The sequence below is a fragment of the Heterocephalus glaber genome, unplaced genomic scaffold (assembly GCF_053883595.1).
Source record: "Heterocephalus glaber isolate CG9 unplaced genomic scaffold, H.glaber_assembly_v1.0 deba00001195, whole genome shotgun sequence".
Lineage (NCBI taxonomy): Eukaryota > Metazoa > Chordata > Mammalia > Rodentia > Bathyergidae > Heterocephalus > Heterocephalus glaber.
Window position 1 is genome coordinate 1 of NW_028258212.1, and position 6,685 is coordinate 6,685.

Below are 6,685 nucleotides of genomic sequence, written 5' to 3' on the forward strand. Positions count from 1 at the left end.
CACCTGACTTCTCCAGGTGACTCGGGCTTCCTCAGAGCATGGGCATCAGGGAGGGGAAGTGATGTAGTTTTTCATGGTGCCTCAGAGCCTCATGAGAGGGTATTTGCAGTGATAATGCAGAAGCTTTTATGACATAAGCTCAGAGAAGTCACACACTGTGGTCACTTTCACTATGCTGGGTCAGCTCAGGTTCCAAGGGAGAACACAGACCTGGTTTCTCAGAGGAGTAGGCTGGGCTTGGCCTTCTGTGACCTCCTGCAGGCTAGCACTTGGGCTGGCAGGTGGGGGACACAGTGGGGTGGGGGACTCTGCAGACTGTGCGTTCAAAGGGTGAGGAGCATCATACTGGGAAGGGGAGGGGAAATATACTTGATCAGCTTTATTTTCCTTTTTTTAAAAAATTTTTTTAAAATAACTTTATTATCAAACAACACACATACAAAAAATTAAAACCATTAAGAGAGAAGAACAATGCAAGGGGAAAAGAACTACAATAATATTCAAAATACAGTAGAACTCAACCAAAAACAAAACTTAAAGCACTTAAACATTTTCTCCAATATAACTTAAAAAAGCATCTCAAACACCAACAAGACACCAGAGGATGTGATTTGTTTCAGAAAGATCCCCAAAACCAGTATTGAACAAATAATGATCTGGAAAAAAACTCCAGTTAGTTAGCAGACTCCACATAAGCCAAACTTCTCCCTAATTTAAATTTTGATACATTCATATGACAAGCGATGGAAATACAATCCGAGAAATATGTTATTAGGCCATTTCATCAGTGTGTATCCTTATTTACACTCTCAGTTTCTCACACTAGAGAAACTATTCGGTATTTACACGTGTGTCCTATTTATTTCACTTAAGAGTATGGCCTCAGGATGCATCCATTTAGCTATAAATGTCTCTAGTTTCTCGTTCTTTATGGCTGAGTAGTACTCCATTGTATTAAAAAACCACATCTTCTTTATCCAGCTTCCAGTTGATGGGCACTTGGGCTGTTTCCAAGCTTTCACTATTACCAACTGTGCCGCCGTAAACGCTGGTGCACATATATCTCTGCGGTAAGATTCTTTGAATTCTTATTTTCCTTGTTTTTATATGCACAGAAGATGATGGCAAACCTTTTCCTAACAGGACCAAAATGGATCCTTACTATATGTAACCCGGTATTTCTCTGTGGTATCCAGCTTGGGTTTGTAGGTTTTTTCTTTTGAAGTTGTCTGCAATAATGGGATATTTTGAATAGTTGTCCTTTAGGATAGATGTAATCTAGGGTCCTCCCACAACACATCAGCATCTCCCACTGTGCATCCTGCATGGCTGTCATTGTTATAGCTTTGTATTTGCTCCTAGCGATTGGATGTCTCACTGTGGCCTTAATTAACCTCTTCCCAGTTTCTGAGAGGACTAGTCCTCACCTTAGTCCTTCCTCTTTCCTCCCCTGTGAGGAGCTGTTTGATGGTGTGGTGTGGCCCTTCTCTGATGGGCAAGCTTATTGCTTCCTTATTGCTCCATTAACCTTATGTATTTTGGATACTAACTCTTCCTCACCTGTTGCAAACACCTTCTTCCAGTGTGAGTCTTATTTCTTCACTGTATTGGTTTTTTGTGAAACACAAGTCTTACTTTTAGTGCAGAACCTGGTTTGGATGAGTATCCCCCAGAAGCTTGTGATGTAGAGGCTTGGTCCCCAGGGTGGCATTCTTGGGAGAAGGTGGACAGTCTAGGGGGTGGGGCCTGAAGGGAGGTCTTTAGGTCGCTGGGGAAGGGGCTTGTGGGACACCCATCTCTTCCACTTTTTCTCCTGGCTCCTGGTGTCAGTTGCCTCACTAGACACTAGCATGGTGCACCCCCCTTTCCAGAGGCCAGAAAGATGGGGCCATGGGGCTATCTGGTCCTGGAAGAGAACTTCTAGAAGAACCAAGAGCCACAATTTTAAAATTGTCTTTAAAAGTTAGTTGCCTTGGGTATTTTGTTATAGTAACAACAAGGAGACTGATATACAGGAGAATTGTCCTTTTCTACCCTTAGCCCATTCCACCCTGCATTGGCAGTGGCATTCTGGACACTTTCTGATTTTCAGTGGTCACCAGAATTGTCCTAATCTCACACAGGGCTACCATTTCAGAACTGATAGAGTGGGACCTGGCAGAGGTGGGTGTCAGAGAACTGCCCTAGGGAAGACGTGGAATCCTTTCTGTGCCTTGAGAAGAGGCAGCTCTACTGTTGCTGGGCTGAGTCCCAGAAGGAGGATCCAGAGCTTTGGAGTCCTTGGGTGGTGCAGGCTGGAGGTGCAGCCTGGAAGTTCAGCTGTGGACACTTTACCAGGTCAGGACCGCTGCTGTTGCCAGTGCTCTGAGGGCTCAAGAGGAAGAAGCCAGGGCTCACTGAGTGAGAGAGCAGCTGTGCTGTGGCCTCTGACAGCTGGGGACTGAATGAGAAGGTCCCCAGCTGTCCTGCAGGGCTCAGCACCTGGCCTGGACTGAATCAGCTGTGGCTGGGTGCTGGGATCTGCAGAGCTGAGTCGCTGGGGTGGCCCTGAGGCCTTGGCTCTGTTAATAAAGAGGTGAGTGTGCTTGACCCTGAACATGGAGCTCCCTGGCCTCAGCCCCCTCTCACCTGGCTCACCCCACAGTCTCAAAGGCTGCTGAGCTCTTGGGTGGGAGGTGCAGAGACTCCATCTGGGGGCAGGAGCAGATCCAGGAGCTGAGGCCTGGTCACTCTCAGAGCTACTGGGCCAAGGGCAGAGCCACACACCTGTGCCCCTCCTTCCCATGGAGGCTGATGGAGATCCGGGTGAGAGAGTTGCATGCCTGACAGAGAGGTCATGGGTGCAGGAGCCTGGTCACTTCTCCCTCTGTCTGTCTCCCACCACCCCAATCCCTTCCTTAGCTGCTCACTTCCTCTCTTCCTTTCCTTACTTTCATCCAGGGCTCCTGTGGGTGCTAGGGGAAAAACCATGAGGCAACATTAGTAGCCTCAGATGCGGTGCCATTGATATCTTTGTCTCATTTCACCCCACAGCAGCACTGGGGTGCATCAAAGTCTCATCCTACTGCAGAAGAAACTAAGCTCAGAGAGATTTCCAGCTTCCTCAGATCATTGCTCAGAGCAGTGGATCAAGAACAAGACCCCAGGATGTCAGCACTAAGGTCATGTCCTTCTTAGGCTGCCACATGTGTGGATAGCTCCACATGGGCACTGGACATCCTGGAGGACTTAAGAACAAGAACACAGGAGGAGGTCTAGATTCCCTGCTTCAGCTCTACCTTAAACTTATACTCTCTCCTCGTTCTGAGCAATTTCCACAGTCCTCCTAAGTAAGTTATTGATTAATCCCACTTGCAGAGCCTCCTATGGCTAGAATGTGAGCTCTATGAAGGACTTTTGTTTCTTTCTTTCCCCAGACTCCAGCACCAGTGTGGCAACCTTGGAACCAGCCTTGCTCACCTGTGCCTCAGTTTCCTACCAGTGGATGAGGATACTGTGTGTGTTACAGATTTCTGAGGCTCCAGGGAGATGTAGAGTGAGAGGAGCCTAGACGAACATCCCCACACAGTCAGGGTTCATGCACTTCATTGTCATCCTGCCATTTGAAGACTGCCCCTTCCAGAACCAACTGGTCTCTGAGCTGGACTTTCCTTCCCAGTGACATAGGACTCTAAATGATATATGGGAAATAGCATAACTCTCAACCTGTTAGATTTCACATACACCAAGTTTGTGTTCTCCAAAATTAAACAATGAATTTTAAGTAACAAAGGAGGTTGAGAGTTGGAAATCTTGAGCTGGGGTTGTAGGCCATGCCTTCTTGACAAGCACAAGGTCCTAAGTTCAACCCCCCAGCATGCCCTTCTCTCCCAAAAAAGAGTAGGAAATCTTTATGGAGGAGGAGAGATATAGCTCCTGAGGAACAGGAGTGGGCCCTAGTGAGTTGCCAATGAGTCCACTTTGTAGAGGAAGTCTTATAGAGCAAAATCACAAGGTGGGTACAAAATCACGAAGTAGGTACAACATTGGACAAAACTATGATTAACCAATAAGATTACAAGTATGGTAATATTGAATCAATGGAGAAGCAAGTCATGTAGCAAGAGTACATGGAAAGAACAAGGACTTTTTTTGGAAGAAGAGATGAGTCAGGAGGTCCTGGTCACCCACCCAGGTGACTGATGCCTCTCTAGCTAGGCTTTGTTGGGCCAGGTAATACTGATTATAGTATACTGTTTATTCCTCAGGGAGGAATGTAGGCCTAGTCATTTCATCTTTATCTTCAGTCCTGACCTTTAACTAATGAGACTCGAGCCAGTTTAACTAATGACACTCCAGCCACAGTTCTTATCTTTTGCAATGAGTCTTTGGAGGACCTAGCCCGGTCTGACTGCCTATAATATTTCTACCTAACTTACCTGTCTGTAATACTGGGATGCCCCATCCTTCAGTGTAGAGCAGGGAAACAGGACCAGAAGATTCAGCATCTCCAGGGCCACAGTATCCCTGGTTGGAGAGTTGCATCCAAGTGTTTGGATGCCCAGTTCCCTTGGGGCTCAGAACCAGGCTGCTGGGACTGTGGCCTGGATGTCATGAGCCCAGAATCTGCCTGTGGAGTCTGTTTCTCGGGGCAAAGAGGCCAACATTTTAACTCACTATAATTCTCAGAGGATACACATGGGTAGGCCAGGTGTCCACATCTGCTGCGGTTGTCCTGCCAGGTGTTGCCACCAAGCAGCTTTCCCAGTAGGCCATGAATGCACTTGGGGCTCTAGAAGACTGAAGTCCTTGCCCTCAATGAAACAAGTGGGGGGCTCCTTCCAGGCAACACCTGGACGGCACAGCAGCCTCTCCTGTATCTAGGTGTCATGTATGAGCTTGAGACACCCCCACCTTGGCCAGGCAGGGCAGCACCCAGGGGAGCTCGCCCTCTCACCCCACCCCAGCCTAGCCCAGCCCCAGGATCTGTGGCTTCCACCTGGGAGCTTCTTGCCTCTGTGTCCCCATAGCACTGCTAAGAAGCCAGCCCTTGCTAGAGACACTGAGAAGCCACGAACTGCCCTGTAAAGAGGGACGACACCATGACCAGTGGCCAGTTCTAACTGTGGGGCCATCCTTGCCCACCCACAGGACCCAGAGGCCAGCACTTGGTCATGGAGCCAGTGTGCCCCCACCCTGGGCCAGGCTACTCCTGGCCCATCTCTGCCTTCCGCTCCTATGCCTTGGTTTCAAGCACACACCCTTGAGCACAACATGGGCCTCCTTACCCTCTCTCTGCCCACGTGCTACCCTACCCTATCCTGGGACTCTTGCCCAGCCACATGCCCACACCCGTGTCCCTTGACACCCTCTATGTCCTGCTCACATGCCTCCAACCTCTGACCTCCAACACCTGCTGTTAGCTAACATGTGGCCCAAACATTCTGACCTCCCAGACACCCAAGAGTGCCAGCCTCCCCAGGGCATCCAGAATAGGGCCTCAGCATGGCCCTGGGGACAGAGCTGTCAGGAGCTCTGGTCCTGACACTACTGGAGGCTGAGTCCCGGCCCTGCCCTTCCTTTTTGCCCCTGTGTCTTAGTTACTTTTCTTGTTGCTGAGGCAAAACATCCCACACCCAAAGCTAAAGGAGGAAAGGTTTATTTAGCTCACAGTTTGTAGAAGTTTCAGTCCATGGTCAGCTGGCTCCAAGTCAGGGTGGCATGGCCAAGAGGAATCACAGACAAGACACAGTTCATGGTGGGCAGAAGTCAGCAGAAATAGCAAGCAGCAAGTGACAAGGAAGGACCCTCTTTCTGTCCCTTATAGTCCACCCAGGCTACACAGCCTTAGGGCAGGCAGCACTCACACCCAGAACTATGCCAAACCAATCAGTGGACTGACTTAGTAATCACACACCCTTAATCCCAGTATCACACACTCTAGATCCAGCTACCTCTGAAAGAGACCCCCCTCTAGGACCACATGAGGCTTTGGGGGGACACCTAGACACAAGCCATAACTCCCAATCTGCTTTTTAGGGCACCATGACCTTGTGTAACTTCGGTCACCCCAGCTGCCACCAGGTGCCACCAACATGGTCTCAGCCTAGTGACCAGAACACAGGGACCCTCCTGGTGGACACAGTGGGCACTGCTCTTCCCTGACCCCTGTCCTCTGCGACTGTGGCTCAGGGTTGTGTTGGGGCATGTGCTCGGGGGACACACTGGTCAGGAGACACACCAGGTTGTAAAGATCCATTTCTGTCCTTTCCTGGGACACGGGGAAATCCACATGGTTATGAGTGTCCTCCGTGGAGGTGTGATGCTCAGGGCTGGGGGTCGCCAAAACTTCCTGTGGGTCAAAGCTATGCCCGGGTATCCTGGTGTCCCCAATGAATCATCCCAGCAACTGTGGGAAAGTTGTGTGCACTTTCCCAGTTCACACCAGAGACAGAAACCTGCAGAGTTTATGTGACCTGTCCCTGGTCACAAAGCCCAGGCCTGGCTCCCACCTCCCCTCCAAGGATGCAGACTGGCACCCCTTTCAGATCCACTGCTCAGCCCCCAGCCTGCCTGCTGTCAGATGCCTGGACTGAGCCCGGAGGCAGTGGAGGCTGGAGGGCAGCACCAGGGAAGGTGGCTCATCCAGGCCCACCCTCCAGCCAGGTGCTTGCATCCTCTGGCCCAGTTCCAGGGGCGCTCGGCC

At 50.0% G+C, this 6,685-nt stretch overlaps 1 long non-coding RNA gene across 2 annotated transcripts; it reads left to right on the top strand.

Moving 5' to 3' along the window:
- Positions 1 to 184: 184 nt before the first annotated feature.
- LOC147828229 (uncharacterized) lies at positions 185 to 4,373 on the top strand. 2 transcript variants are annotated; one of them, XR_015451121.1, is made up of 5 exons: positions 185 to 281; positions 982 to 1,070; positions 2,338 to 2,575; positions 3,034 to 3,329; positions 3,417 to 4,373. It is a non-coding gene; the product is annotated as an uncharacterized LOC147828229 (long non-coding RNA). The 2 variants fall into 2 exon arrangements; XR_015451122.1 differs by lacking the exon at positions 2,338 to 2,575 and having other exon boundaries at positions 3,417 to 4,372.
- The last annotated feature ends 2,312 nt before the right edge of the window (positions 4,374 to 6,685 follow it).